This window comes from Oryctolagus cuniculus, chromosome 2 (genome assembly GCF_964237555.1).
Source record: "Oryctolagus cuniculus chromosome 2, mOryCun1.1, whole genome shotgun sequence".
NCBI classification, from domain to species: Eukaryota; Metazoa; Chordata; class Mammalia; order Lagomorpha; family Leporidae; genus Oryctolagus; species Oryctolagus cuniculus.
The window spans coordinates 93,976,902-93,994,438 of record NC_091433.1 but is presented as its reverse complement, the minus strand read 5'-3'; positions in this window follow the sequence as shown (position 1 = coordinate 93,994,438).

Here is a 17,537-nt window from a genome sequence, read left to right as displayed (position 1 = left end):
ACAAATCACCAGATAGTTTTGTTTTCATCCAGGAGTATCTGGTCCAATTGTTGTGGATTTCAGGTGAAATTTAACCAAAAATCACCGTGAAAGGGGTTTTGGAGAAAAGCACAATCTTCCTGTTCGGCAAATGAAACAAAGGTCATGTTTACAAATACAAATATCATGTTTTCTCAGGTTTCGGAAGCTTTCTTCCTAGAAAATTCGAATGTGTGGCGTATTTGACTCCAGGTGGAACCAATTAGCATTTGCCAGCAGAAAACAAACATGGTCCTGCTAAAATGCATTCAAATCCTTAAAGTCCATAGAGAATATCCAGAAAACACAAACACACACAGAGGCTGTAGCAAGATCTGGGATTGAGATAGCTACAAATCACCAGATCGTTTTGTTTTCATCCAGTTGCATCTGGACAAATTGTTGTGGATTTCGGGTGAAATTTAACCAAAAATCACCGTGAAAGTGGTTTTGGAGAAAAGCACAATCTTCCTGTTCGGCAAATGTATCCAAAGTCATGTTTACAGAAAGAAATATCATGTTTTCTCAGGTTTCTGGAGCTTTCTTCCTAGAAAACTCGAATGTGTGGAGTATTTGACTCCAGGTGGAACCAATTAGCGTTTGCCAGCAGAAAACAAAAAGGGTCCTGCTAAAAGGCATTCAAAACCTTAAAGTCCATAGAGAATATCCAGAAAACACAAACACACACAGAGGCTGTAGCAAGATCTGGGATTGAGATAGCTACAAATCACCAGAGAGTTTTGTTTTCATCCAGGAGTATCTGGACCAATCGTTGCGGATTTCGGGTGAAATTTAAACAAAAATCACCGTGAAAGGGGTTTTGGAGAAAAGCACAATCTTCCTGTTCGGCAAATGAAACAAATGTCATGTTTACAAATACAAATATCATGTTTTCTCAGGTTTCTGAAGCTTTCTTCCTAGAAAACTCGAATGTGTGGAGTATTTGACTCCAGGTGGAACCAATTAGCGTTTGCCAGCAGAAAACATAAAGGGTCCTGCAAAAATGCATTCAAAACCTTAAAGTCCATAGAGAATATCCAGAAAACACAAACACACACAGAGGCTGTAGCAAGATCTGGGATTGAGATAGCTACCAATCACCAGATAGTTTTGTTTTCATCCAGGAGTATCTGGACAAATTGTTGTGGATTTCGGGTGAAATTTAAACAAAAATCACCGTGAAAGTGGTTTTGGAGAAAAGCGCAATCTTCCTGTTCGGCAAATGAAACAAAGGTCATGTTTACAAATACAAATATCATGTTTTCTCAGGTTTCGGAAGCTTTCTTCCTAGAAAACTCGAATGTGTGGAGTATTTGACTCCAGGTGGAACCAATTAGCGTTTGCCAGCAGAAAACAAAAAGGGTCCTGCTAAAATGCATTCGAAACCTTAAAGTCCATAGAGAATATCCAGAAAACACAAACACACACAGAGGCTGTAGCAAGATCTGGGATTGAGATAGCTACAAATCACCAGATAGTTTTGTTTCATCCAGGAGTATCTGGACAAATTGTTGTGGATTACGTGTGTAATTTAACCAAAAATCACCGTGAAAGTGGTTTTGGAGAAAAGCACAATCTTCCTGTTAAGCAAATGTATCCAATGTCATGTTTACAGAAAGAAATATCATGTTTTCTCAGGTTTCTGGAGCTTTCTTCCTAGAAAACTCGAATGTGTGGAGTATTTGACTCCAGGTGGAACCAATTAGCGTTTGCCAGCAGAAAACAAAAAGGGTCCTGCTAAAATGCTTTCAAAACCTTAAAGTCCATAGAGAATATCCAGAAAACGCAAACAAACACAGAGGATTTAGCAAGATCTGGGATTGAGATAGCTACAAATCACCAGATAGTTTTGTTTTCATCCAGGAGTATCTGGACAAATTGTTGTGGATTTCGGGTGAAATTTAACCAAAAATCACCTTGAAAGTGGTTTTGAGAAAAGCACAATCTTCCTGTTCGGCAAATGTATCCAATGTCATGTTGACAGAAAGAAATATCATGTTTTCTCAGGTTTCTGAAGCTTTCTTCCTAGAAAACTCGAATGTGTGGAGTATTTGACTCCAGGTGGAACCAATTAGCGTTTGCCAGCAGAAAACAAAAAGGGTCCTGCTAAAATGCATTCAAAACCTTAAAGTCCATAGAGAATATCCAGAAAACACAAACACACACAGAGGCTGTAGCAAGATCTGGGATTGAGAAAGCTACAAATCACCAGATAGTTTTGTTTTCATCCAGGAGTATCTGGAAAATTGTAGTTTATTTCAGGTGAAATTTAACCAAAAATCACCGTGAAAGTGGTTTTGGAGAAAATCACAATCTTCCTGTTCGGCAAATGCATCCAATGTCATGTTTACAGAAAGAAATATCATGTTTTCTCAGGTTTCTGAAGCTTTCTTCCTAGAAAACTCGAATGTGTGGAGTATTTGACTCCAGGTGGAACCAATTAGCGTTTGCCAGCAGAAAACAAAAAGGGTCCTGCTAAAATGCATTCAAAACCTTAAAGTCCATAGAGAATATCCAGAAAACACAAACACACACAGAGGCTGTAGCAAGATCTGGGATTGAGATAGCTACAAATCACCCGATAGTTTTGTTTTCATCCAGGAGTATCTGGAATATTGTAGTTTATTTTGGGTGAAATTTAACCAAAAATCACCGTGAAAGTGGTTTTGGAGAAAATCACAATCTTCCTGTTTGGCAAATGTATCCAATGTCATGTTTACAGAAAGAAATATCATGTTTTCTCAGGTTTCTGAAGCTTTCTTCCTAGAAAACTCGAATGTGTGGAGTGTTTGACTCCAGGTGGAACCAATTAGCGTTTGCCAGCAGAAAACAAAAAGGGTCCTGCTAAAATGCATTCAAAACCTTAAAGTCCATAGAGAATATCCAGAAAACACAAACACACACAGAGGCTGTAGCAAGATCTGGGATTGAGATAGCTACAAATCACCCGATAGTTTTGTTTTCATCCACAGTATGTGGACAAATTGTTGTGGATTTCGGGTGAAATTTAACCCAAAATCACCGTGAAAGCGGTTTTGGAGAAAAATCATAATCTTTCTGTTCGGCAAATGGATCCAATGTCATGTTTACAGAAAGAAATATCATGTTTTCTCAGGTTTCTGAAGCTTTCTTCCTAGAAAACTCGAATGTGTGGAGTATTTGACTCCAGGTGGAACCAATTAGCGTTTGCCAGCAGAAAACAAAAAGGGTCCTGCTAAAATGCATTCGAAACCTTAAAGTCCATAGAGAATATCCAGAAAGCACAAACACACACAGAGGCTGTAGCAAGATCTGGGATTGAGATAGCTACAAATCAACAGATAGTTTTGTTTCATCCAGGAGTATCTGGACAAATTGTTGTGGATTACGTGTGTAATTTAACCAAAAATCACCGTGAAAGTGGTTTTGGAGAAAAGCACAATCTTCCTGTTAAGCAAATGTATCCAATGTCATGTTTACAGAAAGAAATATCATGTTTTCTCAGGTTTCTGGAGCTTTCTTCCTAGAAAACTCGAATGTGTGGAGGATTTGACTCCAGGTGGAACCAATTAGCGTTTGCCAGCAGAAAACAAAAAGGGTCCTGCTAAAATGCTTTCAAAACCTTAAAGTCCATAGAGAATATCCAGAAAACGCAAACAAACACAGAGGATTTAGCAAGATCTGGGATTGAGATAGCTACAAATCACCAGATAGTTTTGTTTTCATCCAGGAGTATCTGGAAAATTGTAGTTTATTTCAGGTGAAATTTAACCAAAAATCACCGTGAAAGTGGTTTTGGAGAAAATCACAATCTTCCTGTTCGGCACATGCATCCAATGTCATGTTTACAGAAAGAAATATCATGTTTTCTCAGGTTTCTGAAGCTTTCTTCCTAGAAAACTCGAATGTGTGGAGTATTTGACTCCAGGTGGAACCAATTAGCGTTTGCCAGCAGAAAACAAAAAGGGTCCTGCTAAAATGCATTCAAAACCTTAAAGTCCATAGAGAATATCCAGAAAACACAAACACACACAGAGGCTGTAGCAAGATCTGGGATTGAGATAGCTACAAATCACCCGATAGTTTTGTTTTCATCCAGGAGTATCTGGACAAATTGTTGTAGTTTTGAAGTGAAATTTAACCAAAAAATCACCGTGAAAGTGGTTTTGGAGAAAAGCACAATCTTTCTGTTCAGCTAATGAATCCAATGTCATGTTCACAAATGCAAATATCATGTTCCTCAGGTTTCTGGAGCTTTCTTACTAGAAAACTCGAATGTGTGTAGTATTTGACTCCAGGTGGAACCAATTAGCGTTTGCCAGCTGAAAACAAAAAGGGTCCTGCTAAAATGCATTCAAAACCTTAAAGTCCATAGAGAATATCCAGAAAACACAAACACACACAGAGGCTGTAGCAAGATCTGGGATTGAGATAGCTACAAATCACCAGATAGTTTTGTTTTCATCCAGGAGTATCTGGACAAATTGTTGTGGATTTCGGGTGAAATTTAACCAAAAATCACCGTGAAAGTGGTTTTGGAGAAAAATCATAATCTTCCTGTTCAGCAAATGTACCCAATGTCGTGTTTACAGAAAGAAATATCATGTTTTCTCAGGTTTCTGAAACTTTCTTCCTAGAAAACTCGAATGTGTGGAGTATTTGACTCCAGGTGGAACCAATTAGCGTTTCCCAGCAGAAAACAAAAAGGGTCCTGCTAAAATGCATTCAAAACCTTAAAGTCCATAGAGAATATCCAGAAAACGCAAACACACACAGAGGCTGTAGCAAGATCTGGGATTGAGATAGCTACAAATCACCAGATAGTTTTGTTTTCATCCAGGAGTATGTGGACAAATTGTTCTGGATTTTGGGTGAAATTTAACCAAAAATCACGGTGAAAGTGGTTTTGGAGAAAAATCATAATCTTTCTGTTCGGCAAATGGATCCAATGTCATGTTTACAGAAAGAAATATCATGTATTCTCAGGTTTCTGAAGCTTTCTTCCTAGAAAACTCGAATGTGTGGAGTATTTGACTCCAGGTGGAACCAATTAGCGTTTCCCAGCAGAAAACAAAAAGGGTCCTGCTAAAATGCATTCAAAACCTTAAAGTCCATAGAGAATATCCAGAAAACACAAACACACACAGAGGTTGTAGCAAGATCTGGGATTGAGATAGCTACAAATCACCAGATAGTTTTGTTTTCATCCAGGAGTATGTGGACAAATTGTTGTGGATTTCGGGTGAAATTTAACCAAAAATCACCGTGAAAGTGGTTTTGGAGAAAAATCATAATCTTTCTGTTCGGCAAATGTATCCAATGTGATGTTTACAAATAGAAATATCATGTTTTCTCAGGTTTCTGAAGCTTTCTTCCTAGAAAACTCGAATGTGTGGAGTATTTGACTCCAGGTGGAACCAATTAGCGTTTGCCAGCAGAAAACAAAAAGGGTCCTGCTAAAATGCTTTCAAAACCTTAAAGTCCTTAGAGAATATCCAGAAAACGCAAACAAACACAGAGGCTTTAGCAAGATCTGGGATTGAGATAGCTACAAATCACCAGATAGTTTTGTTTTCATCCAGGAGTATCTGGACAAATTGTTGTGAATTTCGGGTGAAATTTAACCAAAAATCACCGTGAAAGTGCTTTTGGAGAAAAATCATAATCTTCCTGTTCGGCAAATGTATCCAATGTCATGTTTACAAATGCAAATATCATGTTTTCTCAGGTTTCTGAAGCTTTCTTCCTGGAAAACTCGAATGTGTGGAGTGTTTGACTCCAGGTGGAACCAATTAGCGTTTCCCAGCAGAAAACAAAAAGGGTCCTGCTAAAATGCATTCAAAACCTTAAAGTCCATAGAGAATATCCAGAAAACACAAACACACACAGAGGCTGTAGCAAGATCTGGGATTGAGATAGCTACAAATCACCATATAGTTTTGTTTTCATCGAGGAATATCTGCACAAATCGTTGTAGTTTTGAAGTGAAATTTAACCAAAAAATCACCGTGAAAGTGGTTTTGGAGAAAAGCACAATCTTCCTGTTCAGCAAATGAATCCAATGTAATGTTCACAAATACAAATATCATGTTCCTCAGGTTTCTGGAGCTTTCTTCCTAGAAAACTTGAATGTGTGGAGTATTGGACTCCAGGTGGAACCAATTAGCGTTTGCCAGCAGAAAACAAAAAGGGTCCTGCTAAAGTGCATTCAAAACCGTAAAGTCCATAGAGAATGTGCAGAAAACACAAACACACACAGAGGCTGTAGCAAGATCTGGGATTGAGATAGCTACAAATCACCAGATAGTTTTGTTTTCATCCAGGAGTATCTGGACAAACTGTTGTGGATTTCGGGTGTGATTTAACCAAAAAATCACCGTGAAAGTGGTTTTGGAGAAAATCACAATCTTTCTGTTCAGCAAATGTATCCAATGTCATGTTTACAGAAAGAAATATCATGTTTTCTCATGTTTCTGGAGCTTTCTTCCTGGAAAACTCGAATGTGTGGAATATTTGACTCTAGGTGGAACCAATTAGCCTTTGCCAGCAGAAAACAAAAAGGGTCCTGCTAAAATGCATTCAAAACCTTAAAGTCCATAGAGAATATCCAGAAAACACAAACACACACAGAGGCTGTAGCAAGAACTGGGACTGAGAAAGCCAAAAATCACCAGATAGTTTTGTTTTCATCCAGGAGTATCTGGAAAATTGTAGTTTATTTCGGGTGAAATTTAACCAAAAATCACCGTGAAAGTTGTTTTGGAGAAAATCACAATCATCCTGTTTGGCAAATGTATCCAATGTGATGTTTACAGAAAGAAATATCATCTTTTCTAAGGTTTCTGAAGCTTTCTTCCTAGAAAACTCGAATGTGTGGAGTATTTGACTCCAGGTGGAACCAATTAGCGTTTGCCAGCAGAAAACAAAAAGGGTCCTGCTAAAATGCATTCAAAACCTTAAAGTCCATAGAGAATATCCAGCAAACACAAACACACACAGAGGCTGTAGCAAGATCTGGGATTGAGATAGCCACAACACACCAGAAATTTTTTTGTTTTCATCCAGGAGTATCTGGACAAATTGTTGTGGATTTCGCGTGTAATTTAACCAAAAATCACCGTGAAAGTGGTTTTGGAGAAAAGCACAATCTTCCTATTCAGCAAGTGTATCCAATGTCATCTTTACAGAAAGAAATATCAAGTTTTCTCAGGTTTCTGGAGCTTTCTTCCTAGAAAACTCGAATGTGTGGAGTATTTGACTCCAGGTGGAACCCATTAGCGTTTGCCAGCAGAAAACAAAAAGGGTCCTGCTAAAATGCTTTAAAACCTTAAAGTCCATAGAGAATATCCAGAATTTCAAACAAACACAGGGGCTTTAGCAAGATCTGGGATTGAGATAGCTACAAACCACCAGATAGTTTTGTTTTCATCCAGGAGTATGTTGTGGATTTCGGGTGAAATTTAACCAAAAATCACCTTGAAAGTGGTTTTGGAAAAAAATCATAATCTTCCTGTTCAGCAAATGTATCCAATGTCATGTTTACAGAAAGAAATATCATGTTTTCTCAGGTTTCTGAAGCTTTCTTCCTAGAAAACTCAAATGTGTGGAGTATTTGACTCCAGGTGGAACCAATTAGCGTTTGCCAGCAGAAAACAAAAAGGGTCCTGCTAAAATGCATTCAAAACCTTAAAGTCCATAGAGAATATCCAGAAAACACAAACACACACAGAGGCTGTAGCAAGATCTGGGATTGAGAAAGCTACAAATCACCAGATAGTTTTGTTTTCATCCAGGAGTATCTGGAAAATTGTAGTTTATTTCAGGTGAAATTTAACCAAAAATCACCGTGAAAGTGGTTTTGGAGAAAATCACAATCTTCCTGTTCGGCAAATGCATCCAATGTCATGTTTACAGAAAGAAATATCATGTTTTCTCAGGTTTCTGAAGCTTTCTTCCTAGAAAACTCGAATGTGTGGAGTATTTGACTCCAGGTGGAACCAATTAGCGTTTGCCAGCAGAAAACAAAAAGGGTCCTGCTAAAATGCATTCAAAACCTTAAAGTCCATAGAGAATATCCAGAAAACACAAACACACACAGAGGCTGTAGCAAGATCTGGGATTGAGATAGCTACAAATCACCAGATAGTTTTGTTTTCATCCAGGAGTATCTGGACAAATTGTTGTGGATTTCGGGTGAAATTTAACCAAAAATCACCGTGAAAGTGGTTTTGGAGAAAAGCACAATCTTTCTGTTCAGCAAATGAATCCAATGTCATGTTCACAAATGCAAATATCATGTTCCTCAGGTTTCTGGAGCTTTCTTCCTAGAAAACTCGAATGTGTGTAGTATTTGACTCCAGGTGGAACCAATTAGCGTTTGCCAGCAGAAAACAAAAAGGGTCCTGCTGAAATGCATTCAAAACCTTAAAGTCCATAGAGAATATCCAGAAAACACAAAGACACACAGAGGCTGTAGCAAGATCTGGGATTGAGATAGCTACAAATCACCAGATAGTTTTGTTTTCATCCAGGAGTATCTGGACAAATTGTTGTGGATTTCGGGTGAAATTTAACCAAAAATCACCGTGAAAGTGGTTTTGGAGAAAAATCATAATCTTCCTGTTCAGCAAATGTACCCAATATCGTGTTTACAGAAAGAAATATCATGTTTTCTCAGGTTTCTGAAGCTTTCTTCCTAGAAAACTCGAATGTGTGGTGTATTTGACTCCAGGTGGAACCAATTAGCGTTTCCCAGCAGAAAACAAAAAGGGTCCTGCTAAAATGCATTCAAAACCTTAAAGTCCATAGAGAATATCCAGAAAACGCAAACACACACAGAGGCTGTAGCAAGATCTGGGATTGAGATAGCTACAAATCACCAGATAGTTTTGTTTTCATCCAGGAGTATGTGGACAAATTGTTCTGGATTTTGGGTGAAATTTAACCAAAAATCACGGTGAAAGTGGTTTTGGAGAAAAATCATAATCTTTCTGTTCGGCAAATGTATCCAATGTCATGTTTACAGAAAGAAATATCATGTATTCTCAGGTTTCTGAAGCTTTCTTCCTAGAAAACTCGAATATGTGGAGTATTTGACTCCAGGTGGAACCATTTAGCGTTTGCCAGCAGAAAAAAAAAAGGATCCTGCTAAAATGCATTCAAAACCTTAAAGTCCATGGAGAATGTCCAGAAAACACAAACACACACAGAGACTGTAGAAAGATCTGGGATTGAGATAGCCACAACACACCAGATAGTTTTGTTTTCATCCAGGAGTATCTGGACAAATTGTTGTAGTTTTGAAGTGAAATTTAACCAAAAAATCACCGTGAAAGTGGTTTTGGAGAAAAGCACAATCTTTCTGTTCAGCAAATGAATCCAATGTCATGTTCACAAATACAAATATCATGTTCCTCAGGTTTCTGGAGCTTTCTTCCTAGAAAACTCGAATGTGTGGAGTATTTGACTCCAGGTGGAACCAATTAGCGTTTGCCAGCAGAAAACAAAAAGGGTCCTGCTAAAGTGCATTCAAAACCGTAATGTCCATAGAGAATGTGCAGAAAACACAAACACACACAGAGGCTGTAGCAAGATCTGGGATTGAGATAGCTACAAATCACCAGATAGTTTTGTTTTCATCCAGGAGTATCTGGACAAACTGTTGTGGATTTCGGGTGTGATTTAACCAAAAAATCACCGTGAAAGTGGTTTTGGAGAAAAGCACAATCTTTCTGTTCGGCAAATGAATCCAATGTCATGTTCACAAATGCAAATATCATGTTCCTCAGGTTTCTGGAGCTTTCTTCCTAGAAAACTCGAATGTGTGGAGGATTTGACTCCAGGTGGAACCAATTAGCGTTTGCCAGCAGAAAACAAAAAGGGTCCTGCTAAAATGCATTCAAAACCTTAAAGTCCATAGAGAATATCCAGAAAACACAAACACACACAGAGGCTGTAGCAAGATCTGGGATTGAGATAGCTACAAATCACCAGATAGTTTTGTTTTCATCCAGGAGTATCTGGACAAATTGTTGTGGATTTCGGGTGAAATTTAACCAAAAATCACCGTGAAAGTGGTTTTGGAGAAAAATCATAATCTTCCTGTTCAGCAAATGTACCCAATGTCGTGTTTACAGAAAGAAATATCATGTTTTCTCAGGTTTCTGAAACTTTCTTCCTAGAAAACTCGAATGTGTGGAGTATTTGACTCCAGGTGGAACCAATTAGCGTTTCCCAGCAGAAAACAAAAAGGGTCCTGCTAAAATGCATTCAAAACCTTAAAGTCCATAGAGAATATCCAGAAAACGCAAACACACACAGAGGCTGTAGCAAGATCTGGGATTGAGATAGCTACAAATCACCAGATAGTTTTGTTTTCATCCAGGAGTATGTGGACAAATTGTTGTGGATTTCGGGTGAAATTTAACCAAAAATCACCGTGAAAGTGGTTTTGGAGAAAAATCATAATCTTTCTGTTCGGCAAATGCATCCAATGTCATGTTTACAAATAGAAATATCATGTTTTCTCAGGTTTCTGAAGCTTTCTTCCTAGAAAACTCGAATGTGTGGAGTATTTGACTCCAGGTGGAACCCATTAGCGTTTGCCAGCAGAAAACAAAAAGGGTCCTGCTAAAATGCTTTAAAACCTTAAAGTCCATAGAGAATATCCAGAATTTCAAACAAACACAGGGGCTTTAGCAAGATCTGGGATTGAGATAGCTACAAACCACCAGATAGTTTTGTTTTCATCCAGGAGTATGTTGTGGATTTCGGGTGAAATTTAACCAAAAATCGCCGTGAAAGTGGTTTTGGAAAAAAATCACAATCTTCCTGTTTGGCAAATGTATCCAATGTCATGTTTACAGAAAGAAATATCATGTTTTCTCAGGTTTCTGAAGCTTTCTTCCTAGAAAACTCGAATGTGTGGAGTATTTGACTCCAGGTGGAACCAATTAGCGTTTGCCAGCAGAAAACAAAAAGGGTCCTGCTAAAATGCATTCAAAACCTTAAAGTCCATAGAGAATATCCAGAAAACACAAACACACACAGAGGCTGTAGCAAGATCTGGGATTGAGAAAGCTACAAATCACCAGATAGTTTTGTTTTCATCCAGGAGTATCTGGAAATTTGTAGTTTATTTCAGGTGAAATTTAACCAAAAATCACCGTGAAAGTGGTTTTGGAGAAAATCACAATCTTCCTGTTTGGCAAATGTATCCAATGTCATGTTTACAGAAAGAAATATCATGTTTTCTCAGGTTTCTGAAGCTTTCTTCCTAGAAAACTCGAATGTGTGGAGTATTTGACTCCAGGTGGAACCAATTAGCGTTTGCCAGCAGAAAACAAAAAGGGTCCTGCTAAAATGCTTTCAAAACCTTAAAGTCCATAGAGAATATCCAGAAAACGCAAACACACACAGAGGCTGTAGCAAGATCTGGGATTGAGAAAGCTACAAATCACCAGACAGTTTTGTTTTCATCCAGGAGTATCTGGAAAATTGTAGTTTATTTCAGGTGAAATTTAACCAAAAATCACCGTGAAAGTGGTTTTGGAGAAAATCACAATCTTCCTGTTTGGCAAATGTATCCAATGTCATGTTTACAGAAAGAAATATCATGTTTTCTCAGGTTTCTGAAGCTTTCTTCCTAGAAAACTCGAATGTGTGGAGTATTTGACTCCAGGTGGAACCAATTAGCGTTTGCCAGCAGAAAACAAAAAGGGTCCTGCTAAAATGCATTCAAAACCTTAAAGTCCATAGAGAATATCCAGAAAACACAAACACACACAGAGGCTGTAGCAAGATCTGGGATTGAGATAGCTACAAATCACCAGATAGTTTTGTTTTCATCCAGGAGTATCTGGACAAATTGTTGTGGATTTCGGGTGAAATTTAACCAAAAATCACCGTGAAAGTGGTTTTGGAGAAAAATCATAATCTTTCTGTTCGGCAAATGTATCCAATGTCATGTTTACAGAAAGAAATATCATGTTTTCTCAGGTTTCTGGAGCTTTCTTCCTAGAAAACTCGAATGTGTGGAGTATTTGACTCCAGGTGGAACCAATTAGCGTTTGCCAGCAGAAAACAAAAAGGGTCCTGCTAAAATGCATTCGAAACCTTAAAGTCCATAGAGAATATCCAGAAAACACAAACACACACAGAGGCTGTAGCAAGATCTGGGATTAAGATAGCTACAAATCACCAGATAGTTTTGTTTCATCCAGGAGTATCTGGACAAATTGTTGTGGATTTCGCGTGTAATTTAACCAAAAATCACCGTGAAAGTGGTTTTGGAGAAAAGCACAATCTTCCTATTCAGCAAGTGTATCCAATGTCATCTTTACTGAAAGAAATATCATGTTTTCTCAGGTTTCTGGAGCTTTCTTCCTAGAAAACTCGAATGTGTGGAGTATTTGACTCCAGGTGGAACCCATTAGCGTTTGCCAGCAGAAAACAAAAAGGGTCCTGCTAAAATGCTTTAAAACCTTAAAGTCCATAGAGAATATCCAGAATTTCAAACAAACACAGGGGCTTTAGCAAGATCTGGGATTGAGATAGCTACAAACCACCAGATAGTTTTGTTTTCATCCAGGAGTATGTTGTGGATTTCGGGTGAAATTTAACCAAAAATCACCGTGAAAGTGGTTTTGGAAAAAAATCATAATCTTCCTGTTCAGCAAATGTATCCAATGTCATGTTTACAGAAAGAAATATCATGTTTTCTCAGGTTTCTGAAGCTTTCTTCCTAGAAAACTCGAATGTGTGGAGTATTTGACTCCAGGTGGAACCAATTAGCGTTTGCCAGCAGAAAACAAAAAGGGTCCTGCTAAAATGCATTCAAAACCTTAAAGTCCATAGAGAATATCCAGAAAACACAAACACACACAGAGGCTGTAGCAAGATCTGGGATTGAGAAAGCTACAAATCACCAGATAGTTTTGTTTTCATCCAGGAGTATCTGGAAAATTGTAGTTTATTTCGGGTGAAATTTAACCAAAAATCACCGTGAAAGTGGTTTTGGAGAAAATCACAATCTTCCTGTTTGGCAAATGTATCCAATGTCATGTTTACAAATAAAAATATCATGCTTTCTCAGGTTTCTGAAGCTTTCTTCCTAGAAAACTCGAATGTGTGGAGTATTTGACTCCAGGTGGAACCAATTAGCGTTTGCCAGCAGAAAACAAAAAGGGTCCTGCTGAAATGCATTCAAAACCTTAAAGTCCATAGAGAATATCGAGAAAACACAAAGACACACAGAGGCTGTAGCAAGATCTGGGATTGAGATAGCTACAAATCACCCGATAGTTTTGTTTTCAATCACAGTATGTGGACAAATTGTTGTGGATTTCGGGTGAAATTTAACCAAAAATCACCGTGAAAGTGGTTTTGGAGAAAAATCATAATCTTTCTGTTCGGCAAATGGATCCAATGTCATGTTTACAGAAAGAAATATCATGTTTTCTCAGGTTTCTGAAGCTTTCTTCCTAGAAAACTCGAATGTGTGTAGTATTTGACTCCAGGTGGAACCAATTAGCGTTTGCCAGCTGAAAACAAAAAGGGTCCTGCTAAAATGCATTCGAAACCTTAAAGTCCATAGAGAATATCCAGAAAACACAAACACACACAGAGGCTGTAGCAAGATCTGGGATTGAGATAGCTACAAATCACCAGATAGTTTTGTTTCATCCAGGAGTATCTGGACAAATTGTTGTGGATTACGTGTGTAATTTAACCAAAAATCACCGTGAAAGTGGTTTTGGAGAAAAGCACAATCTTCCTGTTAAGCAAATGTATCCAATGTCATGTTTACAGAAAGAAATATCATGTTTTCTCATGTTTCTGGAGCTTTCTTCCTAGAAAACTCGAATGTGTGGAGTATTTGACTCCAGGTGGAACCAATTAGCGTTTGCCAGCAGAAAACAAAAAGGGTCCTGCTAAAATGCTTTCAAAACCTTAAAGTCCATAGAGAATATCCAGAAAACGCAAACAAACACAGCGGCTTTAGCAAGATCTGGGATTGAGATAGCTACAAATCACCAGATAGTTTTGTTTTCATCCAGGAGTATCTGGACAAATTGTTGTGGATTTCGGGTGAAATTTAACCAAAAATCACCTTGAAAGTGGTTTTGAGAAAAGCACAATCTTCCTGTTCGGCAAATGTATCCAATGTCATGTTGACAGAAAGAAATATCATGTTTTCTCAGGTTTCTGAAGCTTTCTTCCTAGAAAACTCGAATGTGTGGAGTATTTGACTCCAGGTGGAACCAATTAGCGTTTGCCAGCAGAAAACAAAAAGGGTCCTGCTAAAATGCATTCAAAACCTTAAAGTCCATAGAGAATATCCAGAAAACACAAACACACACAGAGGCTGTAGCAAGATCTGGGATTGAGAAAGCTACAAATCACCAGATAGTTTTGTTTTCATCCAGGAGTATCTGGAAAATTGTAGTTTATTTCAGGTGAAATTTAACCAAAAATCACCGTGAAAGTGGTTTTGGAGAAAATCACAATCTTCCTGTTCGGCAAATGCATCCAATGTCATGTTTACAGAAAGAAATATCATGTTTTCTCAGGTTTCTGAAGCTTTCTTCCTAGAAAACTCGAATGTGTGGAGTATTTGACTCCAGGTGGAACCAATTAGCGTTTGCCAGCAGAAAACAAAAAGGGTCCTGCTAAAATGCATTCAACACCTTAAAGTCCATAGAGAATATCCAGAAAACACAAACACACACAGAGGCTGTAGCAAGATCTGGGATTGAGATAGCTACAAATAACCCGATAGTTTTGTTTTCATCCAGGAGTATCTGGACAAATTGTTGTAGTTTTGAAGTGAAATTTAACCAAAAAATCACCGTGAAAGTGGTTTTGGAGAAAAGCACAATCTTTCTGTTCAGCAAATGAATCCAATGTCATGTTCACAAATGCAAATATCATGTTCCTCAGGTTTCTGGAGCTTTCTTCCTAGAAAACTCGAATGTGTGGAGTATTTGACTCCAGGTGGAACCAATTAGCGTTTGCCAGCTGAAAACAAAAAGGGTCCTGCTAAAATGCATTCAAAACCTTATAGTCCATAGAGAATATCCAGAAAACACAAACACACACAGAGGCTGTAGCAAGATCTGGGATTGAGATAGCTACAAATCACCAGATAGTTTTGTTTTCATCCAGGAGTATCTGGACAAATTGTTGTGGATTTCGGGTGAAATTTAACCAAAAATCACCGTGAAAGTGGTTTTGGAGAAAAATCATAATCTTCCTGTTCAGCAAATGTACCCAATGTCGTGTTTACAAAAAGAAATATCATGTTTTCTCAGGTTTCTGAAACTTTCTTCCTAGAAAACTCGAATGTGTGGAGTATTTGACTCCAGGTGGAACCAATTAGCGTTTCCCAGCAGAAAACAAAAAGGGTCCTGCTAAAATGCATTCAAAACCTTAAAGTCCATAGAGAATATCCAGAAAACGCAAACACACACAGAGGCTGTAGCAAGATCTGGGATTGAGATAGCTACAAATCACCAGATAGTTTTGTTTTCATCCAGGAGTATGTGGACAAATTGTTGTGGATTTCGGGTGAAATTTAACCAAAAATCACCGTGAAAGTGGTTTTGGAGAAAAATCATAATCTTTCTGTTCGGCAAATGGATCCAATGTCATGTTTACAGAAAGAAATATCATGTTTTCTCAGGTTTCTGAAGCTTTCTTCCTAGAAAACTCGAATGTGTGTAGTATTTGACTCCAGGTGGAACTAATTAGCGTTTGCCAGCTGAAAACAAAAAGGGTCCTGCTAAAATGCATTCGAAACCTTAAAGTCCATAGAGAATATCCAGAAAACACAAACACACACAGAGGCTGTAGCAAGATCTGGGATTGAGATAGCTACAAATCACCAGATAGTTTTGTTTCATCCAGGAGTATCTGGACAAATTGTTGTGGATTACGTGTGTAATTTAACCAAAAATCACCGTGAAAGTGGTTTTGGAGAAAAGCACAATCTTCCTGTTAAGCAAATGTATCCAATGTCATGTTTACAGAAAGAAATATCATGTTTTCTCAGGTTTCTGGAGCTTTCTTCCTAGAAAACTCGAATGTGTGGAGAATTTGACTCCAGGTGGAACCAATTAGCGTTTGCCAGCAGAAAACAAAAAGGGTCCTGCTAAAATGCTTTCAAAACCTTAAAGTCCATAGAGAATATCCAGAAAACGCAAACAAACACAGAGGCTTTAGCAAGATCTGGGATTGAGATAGCTACAAATCACCAGATAGTTTTGTTTTCATCCAGGAGTATCTGGACAAATTGTTGTGGATTTCGGGTGAAATTTAACCAAAAATCACCTTGAAAGTGGTTTTGAGAAAAGCACAATCTTCCTGTTCGGCAAATGTATCCAATGTCATGTTGACAGAAAGAAATATCATGTTTTCTCAGGTTTCTGAAGCTTTCTTCCTAGAAAACTCGAATGTGTGGAGTATTTGACTCCAGGTGGAACCAATTAGCGTTTGCCAGCAGAAAACAAAAAGGGTCCAGCTAAAATGCATTCCAAACCTTAAAGTCCATAGAGAATATCCAGAAAACACAAACACACACAGAGGCTGTAACAAGATCTGGGATTGAGATAGCTACAAATCACCAGATAGTTTTGTTTTCATCCAGGAGTATCTGGACAAATTGTTGTGGATTTCGGGTGAAATTTAACCAAAAATCACCGTGAAAGTGGTTTTGGAGAAAAATCATAATCTTCCTGTTCAGCAAATGTACCCAATGTCGTGTTTACAGAAAGAAATATCATGTTTTCTCAGGTTTCTGAAACTTTCTTCCTAGAAAACTCGAATGTGTGGAGTATTTGACTCCAGGTGGAACCAATTAGCGTTTCCCAGCAGAAAACAAAAAGGGTCCTGCTAAAATGCATTCAAAACCTTAAAGTCCATAGAGAATATCCAGAAAACGCAAACACACACAGAGGCTGTAGCAAGATCTGGGATTGAGATAGCTACAATCACCAGATAGTTTTTTGTTTTCATCCAGGAGTATGTGGACAAATTGTTCTGGATTTTGGGTGAAATTTAACCAAAAATCACGGTGGAAGTGGTTTTGGATAAAAATCATAATCTTTCTGTTCGGCAAATGTATCCAATGTCATGTTTACAGAAAGAAATATCATGTATTCTCAGGTTTCTGAAGCTTTCTTCCTAGAAAACTCGAATGTGTGGAGTATTTGACTCCAGGTGGAACCAATTAGCGTTTCCCAGCAGAAAACAAAAAGGGTCCTGCTAAAATGCATTCAGAACCATAAAGTCCATAGAGAATATCCAGAAAACACAAACACACACAGAGGCTGTAGCAAGATCTGGGATTGAGATAGCTACAAATCACCAGATAGTTTTGTTTTCATCCAGGAGTATGTGGACAAATTGTTGTGGATTTCGGGTGAAATTTAACCAAAAATCACCGTGAAAGTGGTTTTGGAGAAAAATCATAATCTTTCTGTTCGGCAAATGTATCCAATGTGATGTTTACAAATAGAAATATCATGTTTTCTCAGGTTTCT